The sequence below is a fragment of the Lactuca serriola genome, chromosome 4 (assembly GCF_051521515.1).
Source record: "Lactuca serriola cultivar US96UC23 chromosome 4, Lser_US96UC23_V15, whole genome shotgun sequence".
Taxonomy (NCBI): domain Eukaryota; kingdom Viridiplantae; phylum Streptophyta; class Magnoliopsida; order Asterales; family Asteraceae; genus Lactuca; species Lactuca serriola.
In genome coordinates, this window is record NC_136411.1 from 345,542,972 (window position 1) to 345,555,500 (window position 12,529).

A 12,529-nucleotide genomic window follows, 5' to 3' on the forward strand; every position below is an offset into this window, starting at 1 on the left:
TGAAATAGCCTTAATATATTCATATTTAAAATATCTTAAATAGAAGTGGTGTATACAATGTGTAGCTTGTGTCTCGTGTCGAGCAGGTGTACAAAAGGTGATATCTCAGTTTTCATTGTACCATCCCCTCAACAATTTCATTAAACAGTGGGCATATCATCAGAAAGGGGGTCTACTCAGATATAGTTGAAGTTCAGGTGCAGAGACAAATGAATAGGCTCATAAAATGAGTTGCTAGGATGGATGGTGGTCAAAACTCAAATGAAGCCGATGTGGGAGCATTGTCAAATCGTTGTAAGTGGTTGCTTTGATCATCATCTCTAAGTCACTGTTAACAATTTACTATGCAATGTAAGATTATTGTATAAATCTTGCTATATTTTTTTACGAAAAATTTAATTTATTCTTTTGCATTTCCTTTAAATTAGTTGTCTCTTATGTTTTAGTGTTATTCGTAACTAGATTTTGAGTCTGGAATTAGTATCTTTACATCCATTCAGATTCAGGGTTCAATAAATTTACCATTTTTGGAATCTAAGCTACAACGGTATGCTCTTTCAGTTTTGAATATACACTATACTTAGAAGCCTATATGACATTGCTTTGAAAATGTGTAGATTAGAGATGGTGGTGATGGAGGTGGATATAATTCAGTTATACCTCCAACAATTTTGGTAAAATATAAGATTTATAATCTTTTATTTCACATGCAACAATAAATCTTCTTTCTTACTTTCTCCCACTAAACAATGATATCAGCATATTTACATGTGAAATTTAACTTGCATTTTATTTCCCTTTTTAGTTGTTTATCCTTTGACCGAAGAATAGGCAGTTAATTATCCATTTTGCTAAAGGTGATATACAAAAGATGTTAATTATGCAACATTGTCATGTATAAATGTAAGCTTTCATTTAATTGTTTATTATAACATTTAGTTTTCATTTTCTATCTTTATTTTTATTTTAGGCTAATTGCAAAAAATAGAAGCATACTTTGGATTTGAAAAGTACAATGTTGTAAAAACAAAATGAAAGTAAAATGTGACACTAAACAAGTAAATGTAACGTACTTACAATTATGTACTCAAAATAGCTTACATTTCTTACGGTAGAAGCAATATCTAACAAATAAAGTACAATGTCTATATTAGTAGTGTAATGTAAGTACATTGCTACAGTAAGTGAAAAAATAAAGTACATTGCTATTATCAGTAAAAAAAATGTAACTATGTTACCTTAATGGTAAAGATTAAAGTACATTGCCCAAATTGGTAGCAAGGGTAAAGTATGTTGTTATTCTTTTTCTCTTTTCTTCATTTTATAACTAATTTATGTACGTTAATTTCATGCATGGATAAGTTTCACTCAAGGACGGTTCTAAGGGGTTCCAAGTGTGGCACTGGCAACCCCTAACTTTTTCTGACCGTAGTAAAAGAAATTTCGATTTTTCAATTTTTTCTATCTATTTTTCATGTATGGGCGATACTTATTCATCCCGGCAACACCTACCATATATTCTTGCGTCCGTCCCTGGTTTCACTGTGACAACATCCAATATCTCATATGAGATAATAATATGTTTGTTTTGCCCATTTTGTGGTTTATTAGGTGGTGAATGTGTGGCAATGACGATATACTGGAAGCTATATGTCTGTACGGCCTTTTTAAATTTATTTCAATTTTAACCACTTATTTTACATCATCAACATAAATTGGATGGGTGTTGGCGGTTAATATTCTTCTATAAGAATTCATGACTTAAAAATATAATTAAAAATGTAATGTTTATATGTTTTTCTTTTGCTAGAAAAAAAATCCAAGTGGGGGTAAATAAAAATAAAAAATATGTATTATATACTAAATCAAAGGTGATTTCAACTCCCAAGTGATTTAAAAAATAATATCGTATTCTAATAATAGTTTTTGTTAAATACAAAACACCAACATACAGTTACTTTTTCTAACAATTTAGGCAATGGATTTGATTTACCTCTAATCAATGCTAAGCAATGCAGGTAGGTCTGGTAATCGTGTCTTGTTCGGGTTGGCAGGTTGGCAGGTCAAAATATATCAACCCAAACACAACCCATTTAAATATACAAGTCACAGGTAGGCGGGTTTTGAACCTAAACTCGTATATGACCCGCCAACCCATTTATTTATACGGGTTCACATGTTTGCGGGTTCGTGGGTTAGATTTGGGTTCGTGGGTCAGATTCCCTAAATAAAATTGACAATTAAACATGAATAAATTCTTGATGGTTGATGTAAACATATCCGAATTTTAGACACTTAACTACTTAAATCTTAAACATCCAAATAAAAATAAAAAATATTAATAGAAACATGTTCAAACTAAACATTAATACAAACATAGATAATATTTATTACATAATACTTATTAAATATTGATACTGGATACATAAATACATTTAAAAATAAAAAATATATATTTTTTATTAAAAATATAAACGGGTTGGCAGATCAACCTGTTTATTTTTTGAGAAACCAATATATGACCCATTTAATAAACAGGTTGGCGGGTTGACGGGTCGGCGGGTTGGCGGGTTGAAAAACTCAACCCAAACCCACTTATTTCGTGTCGTGTTGCGGATCGTGTCGCGAGTCGTGTCAAAAATTGCCGGCCCTAAATGCAGGTTAGCAAAAGATATTGTCCACATTTTTTGTTTTAAAAGAAAATGGATTACATGGCTTATCTATAAGATCTTAGGCTTTGCCTATGTTTTATTGCACTTTTACTCATTACTAATTATTTTTTCTATTATTTTAATCAAGAAAAAAATGGAATGGGTGGAATACAGAAGACTTGAATTCCACCTTATTATTAATCTCCTCTGTCTCATGTAGCTAAATCCAAACGCAAACTAAAAGCTTTATGTTTTGTTTCACTAATAGAAAATTACCTAAATTCATTAATAAGTAAGAATAATAATTGGCCATTTTTTTTAAATAGTATGATTTTATTATTTTATATATAGAAATATATATTAATTTTAAATAATCAATATAAAAGTCTGAAAAAAACTTACATCTTATTAATTTAGCAAAATTTTATAAAGCTTTTATCCGTGGTTTCTACGGATTGTAACCTAGTAACATATAATGATGTAAAAAATCAACACCTACCCAAAAATGTTGGATCTTTTCACTGTCAGAAGAAAACATTGTTTAAAATTGATAAAATGCGTAACAAGGGATGAGCAAACGAGGTCTGAAACTGTGTGTTCGGAACAAGGTGTCCGACGTTCTATACATATGGTGACCATATTACTGATTTTGGAATTCGGGTCCATAATAGGCATTTCAGACATACTTGTTATTTTTAAAATGTTTTTGGAACTGACTAATCTACTCTAACAAATGAAGATCAATTTTGTCACGTGTCAATCTCCTATAAGTTTTGACACTTGTCATTTTGTAGTATTTTTGAAATAAATAATATTCATATATCAATTTTAGATTTTTTTAATTTTTAAAATTAAAAAGCCACATAATACATAACTATATAAGTAAAGTATTAAATGTAATAAATATGATCTTAAATTGCAATAAATATGTTTTTTCCTTCATTATTTTAAAATTTAATTTTTAAAAATACTTAATTTTTACATTTTGATATTTAATTTTTTTTAATTAACTTATGTAATACATGAGTCTCATCCTCCCTAATAAATGAAAATGATTTTGCCACATGTTATCTTCTAATACACTATTGCCAAATGTCATTATGTAAGATATTTAAATTATTTAAATTCCACATGTCATTATGTGGATTTTTATTTCTTTATTAATCAAAAATTATAATTCTATTAATTAATACTTCTACTATTATATATGTAAAGTATTTAATGTATTAAATGTGTAAATCAATACTATAATTATTAAAGATATTTTATTTCCGTAAATTTCATTTTTTTTTCAAATTCAAATAGACTTATTGTTTAATCCTTTATAACATTTTGTTTTAATCAACCTGTATAATATACGGGTTACTACCTAATTAAAAAATAAAATCAACCCAAAAATATTAAATTACTCAATTTATTTATCGTTATGGTGACAAAGATCCGCAGTTGGTTGTTATTACTGGTGCTATTATTTATACTTATGGTAACAAATGTAGTTATCGTGATTTTTAAAACGAGGAATGAAATTATAATCCGTTGTTCTTCAACAATCCGCACACAACCACATGCTAAAAGTCAACAGTCTCAGTCTTCCTCAATACCCTTTTCCCACATTGTCTTCTTCCTCCCCGTGAATGGAACACATAATTTTTCACTATTGGAACCAGAAGTTCTTCACTTTCCTTCAATGGCGTCCACCCTTTGTTTCTCTCTCCTCACCCTTCTCTCTCTTGTTTCCTCACTTTACGGTTTACCGGACCCCCTCTTCATCAACTGTGGATCAAACTCTAACATCATTTTCAGTGGACAGACCTTTGTCTCCGATGACAATTACGCTTCCGGCGGCTCCGCCGTTGAAAACTTGAACACTTCATCCAGTAAACCTCCAATCTACCATACAGCAAGAATTTTCACCAAGAAATCATGGTACGAACTCCCAGCAAATGAACCCAACACTTTCGTCTTGATACGCCTTCATTTTTTCGCATTCTCCACAAAAAAATTTAAACTTTCCGATTCAAGATTCGCCGTTTCAGTTTCTGGGTTTTCGTTGTTATCCAATTTTAGTGTCGGTGACGCGATTGAAATTAAAGAACTTTTCATCCCAACTGGAGCTAAAACAAGCTACAGAATCGAATTCACACCCTCCGATCCCTCATCTCCTGCTTTTGTTAACGCCATTGAAGCTTTCACGACACCAGCTAATATGTTCACGCAAGGCGTCCCTTTCCCACGTAGTTCACCTGCCGGAAAAATTGCTGATCTGCATAACTTAACATCGGATTATGCTTTCAACCCAATTTACAGAATTGACGTCGGAGGACTGCAGACGACTGAAGATGAGCGTGACACTACTCTAGGAAGAAAATGGAAACTTGATGATTCCTTTATCTCCAACAGTAGTGAAGGAGCAACAAACAAAAGTTTCGACGGCCTTCTTAAATATGGAGATAATGGAGCAACCGAATACCATGCTCCTGCTTATGTTTACAAAACAGCCAAACAATTGAACATCAACTCATTCAACATAACATGGAATTTTGGTGTAAAAAAGAACGCTACCTACCTTGTTCGAGCACATTTCTGCGATGTCATAAGCACGAGTCTCAGTCATGAAGCCTTCAGATTCTTCATCTACAGCCACTTTAGCGCGAATATTGGACCGAGTGACAGAGTGATAGTTCTAGCAGCACCGTTTTTTGTTGACATGGTGGTGGATTCAGTGGAGTCACAGTTTATGAACATCGGTATTGGTGCGACTCCCGGTAGCAATTACACGGCGTTCTTGAACGGGGTCGAGATCATGGAGTTGTTGAAGAATTCCAGCGAGATTGATCAGGAGAATGAAAGGAAGAACATAAACACAATCGTGTTGATTGTGGTTGGATGTGTAGCTTTTGTGCTGATTTTACTAATCGGTTTTTTCATGGGGAAGAAGTATCAAGAAAAGTTGATCAACCAAAGATCTCAGGTGATGCTATCGTACGGTGGTGATTCTTACACGGATTTAGATACTGATCCATCAACGGCCCCCCATTTGAGTCTCAACCTTAAAATCCCATTTCGTGATATATTAAAAGCAACCAAGAATTTTGATGAGAAGTTGATGATTGGACAAGGAGGTTTTGGTAAGGTCTATAAAGGAACACTTTCAAATGGTCGAAACGTGGCGGTGAAACGAGGCGGAAAGGGGCACGGACAAGGGCGGCCGGAGTTTGTGACCGAGATCATGGTGTTGTCAAAGATACGACACCGCCACCTAGTTTCTTTGGTTGGTTATTGTGATGAGAAATCCGAGATGATACTCGTGTATGAGTTTATGGAAAAGGGTACTCTTCAAGATCATTTATATGGTAATGAATACAACCTAAAGCTTTCATGGGAACAGAGACTTGAGATCTGTATTAGTGCGGCCCGAGGTTTGCATTACCTTCACACGGGTTCAAAAGATGGGATAATTCATCGCGACGTGAAGTCAACAAACATCTTGCTTAACGATCTTTACGTTGCGAAGGTGGCCGATTTTGGGATATCTTGTTTCGATAATGTGGATGAAAGCGGGATTTCTGATATCAAGGGGAGTTTCGGTTATATGGATCCTGAATACGCGATATACATGAAAGTGACACAAAAATCCGATGTTTATGCATTTGGAGTGGTTCTTGTAGAAGTACTTTGCGCAAGGCCCGTTATCGGACACAATTTTCCTGATAAGGAAGTGAATTTGGCAGATTGGGCAAAGAAACATATAAAGTGCGGGAATGTTGAGAATATAATCGATCCATTTCTTATGGGTACGATAAATATGGATTCGTTACGGATCTTTTTGACTTTGGTTGAGAGATGTTTAAAGGATTTAGGAGAGGAAAGGCCTACCATGATAGAAGTGCAACGAGATTTAGAATACGCGTTGGGATTTCAACAACTGGTAGATGACGACAGTGAGTTCTACAAAAATAGCACGATCAACACATCATTGCAGTTTCCGATGTCAGTGATTGAACGGCTTCCGTCATGTATTAATCATGAGTTCGAAGTGAATGATAGCTCGAGCTCGAGCTATCCGAGTGAAAGCCAAGTATTTTCACAATTAGGGATGAAAGGAGCTCGATAATACAAACGAGTAGTTCATGGCCATCAGCTATGGGTTTGTTAGAAAAGCTCGATAATATAGCCTTTTATTTATATATGCGGTTCGAGCAGTTTTGTTAGTTAGAAGTTGTTAGCTAAGCATCACTTTTATTATATGTGTAACTCGTAGCTTTTCATTTATAATCAAAAATTGAAAACAACAAATCAAAATATATCTCTATTATTTTTGTTTTCATTGTAACTGGTATCACAGCACGATCCAGTTTTTGTTTGATTCCATATCAATTTCATCTTTTATTCATCAATTATGTTTGATACATGCCAGGTGATACCGAAAGGAATTCAAACCAATTCAACAATTCAAAACGATCGACAACCGTAACAATTAATAAAAATAGGTCAAAGATGGTCCGTCAAACAACCGCGAATGCCAGTGTAATATGAAGTTATGTTACTCATAATTGCACACAGATTACTCCAAGTTGCTCGAAAGTTGATAATCATTAAAAAATAGAAAAACAATTCACAAAAATAAGTACTATTTACAATTTATGTATTAAGTATACTTTGGAGCAATATGTGGACAAATTGGATATAGTATGTTCTAACGATTGTATGGATATAAAGATCATTAAAAACAAATAACATACAAAGTAGTTATGTCCGTTTTATGGTAGTAAAATCAGTATTTAACTGATTTTCCTAGAAACGAAAATTGTACCAATTTGTTGGGATAGCTACACATTTTGTAAATTGTTTTTAGTATGTTTTTGAACTCAGACTTAGGTCTATTATATGATTTCATTTTTATTATATTTTTAACCCGAAGTAAGATCAGATTCATGAAAATTGTCGGACTCGAGCCCTATAAACACAAAACTTTAAATGTGGTTTTCACATACTTTCGTATATGGGATATGGATTTCATTTGCGTTTTAGAATCACCACACTCGAGATAATTATAAGCCACTTTCAAAAAATCAGTACGAAGTTGGGATTGCTTAGCACACAAATCGATGTAAACTTGGAAGGTGACCTCATAACAATGACTTCATCTAAGTACATGAGAGTATCGTGCATATGTGAAAATATTCCATACATCCTTCAAAGATCCAAGAAAACTTACACTCACTTATATCCCTCACACTCTTTCTACTTTCTCTCTCTAAATCTCTCTCCCTTTTGTTCTTGGGTGGAAGAATGTCAAAACTAGCATTTTTGCTTAGGAAATTTTGTCTTCATGTAAATCAACTCTTGTATAACTTGTAATCTAAGTTGATGTCATGTACTATGCTAATTCAAAATAACCATTTGAATCACAACTCATGAGTGAAGTTCAAAACCTAGTTCAATACATCTCATATATACTTAACTGTGGGTTTGAAACCCTAAATTTCCAGTTCAAACCCCTATTGGACTAGAAATCACTTATTGGGTCTAATTGGCCAATAAAGTCACAACTTGGTTATTTTGTGCTAAGAATCCTTATATGGGCCCAAATTGGACCTACATTCATTAAACTATAACATTTTGGGCCATAAGACCTTTTATGGGCCTTATTAGGCCTAAAATATTTTACTTGACGTCATGGGCTTTTGATGTGCACAAAAGTACCCACTAATTTTAATATTTATAACCTAACAAACTTAACTAACTATGCACTTATGCACTTATAGGCAGTGTACCTAGTCAGATTACAGTATAGCTTGGGTAAGTCGGGTGTCGATCACAGGGAACGGTGTTTTAATTAATTTACTCACTATAAAATTAACCTAATTATTAACAAGTTTAAAGGGGTTTTATTTGATTTTGCAAGATCAGATGAACTTAAATTCAAATTCAATAATTAAAAACACACTCTTGTTTAGTTTGAATCCACTTCTTCCTTATGGCTAACTCATGATTACGGATTATTAAGTTGGTTTTTAGTTGTATTAGTAATTTAGTTCTAACTTTACCAATAGTTAACTAATTCATGTCAAACCATATATGTTCACACATAATTAAACACAGAACCAATTATGAATGTAAATATGCTATGTAAGATTTGTTGTATAAACGCAATTATGATCACAATACACGTTCTCTAGCACAGCTAAGCTTTATTTATTCTAATTACTAACTAAGATTGGTCAATCCTAGCTCTAACAATTCAATGTTCACTAAATCATTAGGTAAACAAGTTCATGCAGTTTAATGGTCACTAAGCTACACAGAACATGCAATCAAACAATTAGAGAAACAAACAATAGCATGCTAGGTTATACAAATCAAACACAAGCAATTTTTACCAACTAAAATTAATCCATAAACATTGAACTATTCATAAGTTTGAAGCTTCATCTAGCTAAACAAGAGTAGTTAGATTCAGCTGCTCATCATAGCAACTAAGCCAACACAGCTAAAAGTAATAAAAGACATGTTCTTATTTAACTAAAATAAAAACCTCTCTTCTTTTTGGTGTTGAAAACCTTCATCCAGAACCCTTCTTTCGCTCTGAATCGTCTCCTGGAATTCTTTCCTTCAGCCAAAAGCTTCTTCCTTTTGTAATAATCAGGAGAACTTAAATAATCTCCAAAAACTCGCGCCACGTCGTGACCAGCTTTGCCACGTCGTGGGCTTCAAGTAATCCGTATCCTCCAAGGAATCCTCCGCATCGCAATGTCTATCTTCTGGAAACCTCTTGCCACGTCGTGGCCGACTTTGCCACGTCGTGAATTCAATATTTATCGTGGATTTATTCTTTTCTTGTCTTTCAAGCCTCCCGTGTTCCACATATTCTCACTTTTGGTCCCTCTCTTCGAAAATCCTTTTAATAACAATTTAAAGTCATAAGTACCATTATTCTAAACATATTATCAATTTATTAATAAAAATGTACTTAAATATTGCCTTAAAATAAGTATAAATATGGCAATATCAAAATACCCCACACTTAGGCTTTGCTTGCCCTCAAGCAAATTTAAACTTAACTCCTAATTACTAACACCACATAGAACAATCCAGCTCTAGCTCAGCCATTATGCCAAGACCTCAACGCATGCATTTGTGTCTATAATTTTCCTAAAGTACTCCCCCATACTTTAAATACTCACAATCTTCATAAACTCTCGCCCACTTTTTCCGAACAATGCTCATTTTATGCAACCCTCCGAATCCATCCGCAGAAAACCTCCTTATCCTCAAGGTATTTTTAGTTGAGCAACCTAAGCATACATAATCTAGAATTACAATTATTGATACCACTATGGAGCTCTTTTGGAATTCTTCACTTCTTTGACATTTGATCTTTGATTTCTGCAAATTCACCACCTTATTTGATTTGATTTCTGGTATCTTCAACTTTTTGCATTTCTTGGAATTTTGATCTTTTAATCTTCACTTTATTTACTCCAAAATTCTTACAACTTTACTTGTAATTCTCTCTCTTTCTTTTTTACATGTACCTCACTTTTTTCACTCAAAACCTACATGCTTAAGCAGAGGCGCTCAACCTCAACCTTTATCGGTTAATGATAATAATTTTCCTAGATACATTTCAGGTTTAGGCTGCTAAACATATTGCATCTGTCAAACCAAGTGGGGTTATGTTTTTGTTCCATGATTTCACTAAAATAAGGGAAGCCACAAATGCACTATAACGTGTATTGGCTCAACTAAACATTTGAACTTTCATCGGATCATCCCACATAACACTAGCAATTATAGCTCAAATTACTATTACTAGATTCAATTATTAAAAATTTCAATTTCAAAATTTTCAATTTTTACTATCAAATTCTATGATTATCTAGCAATTTACTTTTTCTACCCCTACCCCACACTAATTTCATACAATGCCCTCATTGTATTCATAAAAATAAATCAAAATTAAAGAAAAGGGAGAAAAAGGAACAGACTCCCTTGGGATAATGGCGTGAGCATCTCCAAAAGTGTGGAAAACGTGCATCCGAAATCTGGACCTCCAAAAATAGAAGCTCGGTGTAGAACTGGGTGAATATGTAAATAAACCACGAACATGACTCGAAACTTCAACTCTTCAAAGTGGGTGTTAGTAAGTAGAAATCTGGGCAATGATAAACTGGGACACGTCGTGGCAGGTAGCTATCCATGTCGTGATATTAGATCAAAACGCGAACACCAAACTGCTTTATTTCTTCAAATTGCATAAGCGCCACGACATGGCGTAAGAAGTCCACGTCGTGGAAACTGGACATCAGCAAAACTGTCTTATTTCTTTCATACACTCTAGCAACTTGACCAATTTCTAAATGGTTTAAGACGCTTCTATGTAAATACACTTCCCAACTGTAACCTCTCTCCTACTAACGTACCCCACACTTATCTTGAATTGTGGGTTCCAACTCACGACTCTACGCTTCCTCGACTCAACAAATACAACTCTAGAGTTAACCTTACATGCTCCTTAGAATTCCAATGCTAATCTGAAAAATGGAACAACCCAAAAGAAATAAAAGAGTAACATCATAGATCAAGAATGTTTTACATTACACACCAAATTCAAACATAAAAAAACTAAAAATCACTCAAAAACAAAACAAAATGAAAAGAAAAGGAAATAAAATCAATCATCATCTTGGTCTTGCGCTCCACTTGGTCCTGCCCCATCATTTTGCGGATGCCATAGCTCCTCCCATGTCGGAAAATAAGGATAATGTGGTGGCATAGAAGGTGGTCGGGTCACACCCAAATGCGAATAAATACCCTCAGTAAGCTGGGTATGGTAAATGGCATGCCCCCGTAGATTATCCAAATAAGTTCCTACCCGACTCTGAAAAGGCTCGGTAGGCACTCCCTGCACATACTAGGAAGTAGCACGCTCTCTCTCGATGTCACCTCTAGCTCGCGCATTCCGACGCCGCGGTCTGGCTGGCGGTTACTGTCCTGGCTGCGCCTTCTCTTGCTCGTCATCTATCGGTGGTATAACAAAACGACCCCCAACATTCACTACAGCCCGCATAACTCCCAAGACTTGAATGGTCAAGTCTGTGTCTGGGAATCGAGTAAGATTCCTCACAAAATCATGGGTCAAAATATGATATGACCTAGCAAGGCGAATAACCAAATGCCCCTTGTAATCTGGCTCCCGGGCCTGAATTGGCTGCATTCTTCCCCATGAACCTCGCCAACATATAAGGTAAATCACAGCAAACTCCCGGGGTAATAAGAGTCCATAAATAAAACAAATTCTGAATGGGGACTTTATCACCATGATGCTTGTGATTTATTGAGAAAGTGATCACGCGATGTAAAAATCAGAAAACAGGATTCCGAATTTGTGACTCACTCAAGTCACGATTATTGTATTCATGGCTAGTAATGCCCCGCCAGAATTGAACATCCATAATACCGGGATTAAAATCCCGAACGCATCCAAGCAAGAACGGTATGAAAAATGGAAATTGAGTTTCCATTTCGGTATAAAGCCCCATACGCCAAGCGAATTCCCGAAGACTACACTCTCTATAAACACCACCCAAACGAAACACAAGTGCTCGGTTGTAGGTGAAATCCATGGTGCGTTTCTCGAAGCATACGGTAGAGAAAAACTCCATCGATAATTCCTGGTATACGGGTTCTTGAATGGCAAATAAATTCCTCCACCCGTGACAAGTGAAAGAAAATTGATCTCCAACATATGTCTTCGACCAATATCGTGCCAACTCAGCAACCATTCCCACTCCACCGAGCCATCCCCAATCGATAATTGGGGCTATCACAAACTCCCTATTGTACAGCCATCCCAGCCAATTCTCGTAAGTAGT

General features: G+C 34.8%; 1 pseudogene; it reads left to right on the top strand.

The window, feature by feature from the left end:
• Nucleotides 1–4,190: 4,190 nt before the first annotated feature.
• LOC145097542 (putative receptor-like protein kinase At2g23200 pseudogene) lies at nucleotides 4,191–6,965 on the top strand (annotated as a pseudogene).
• Nucleotides 6,966–12,529: the final 5,564 nt, after the last annotated feature.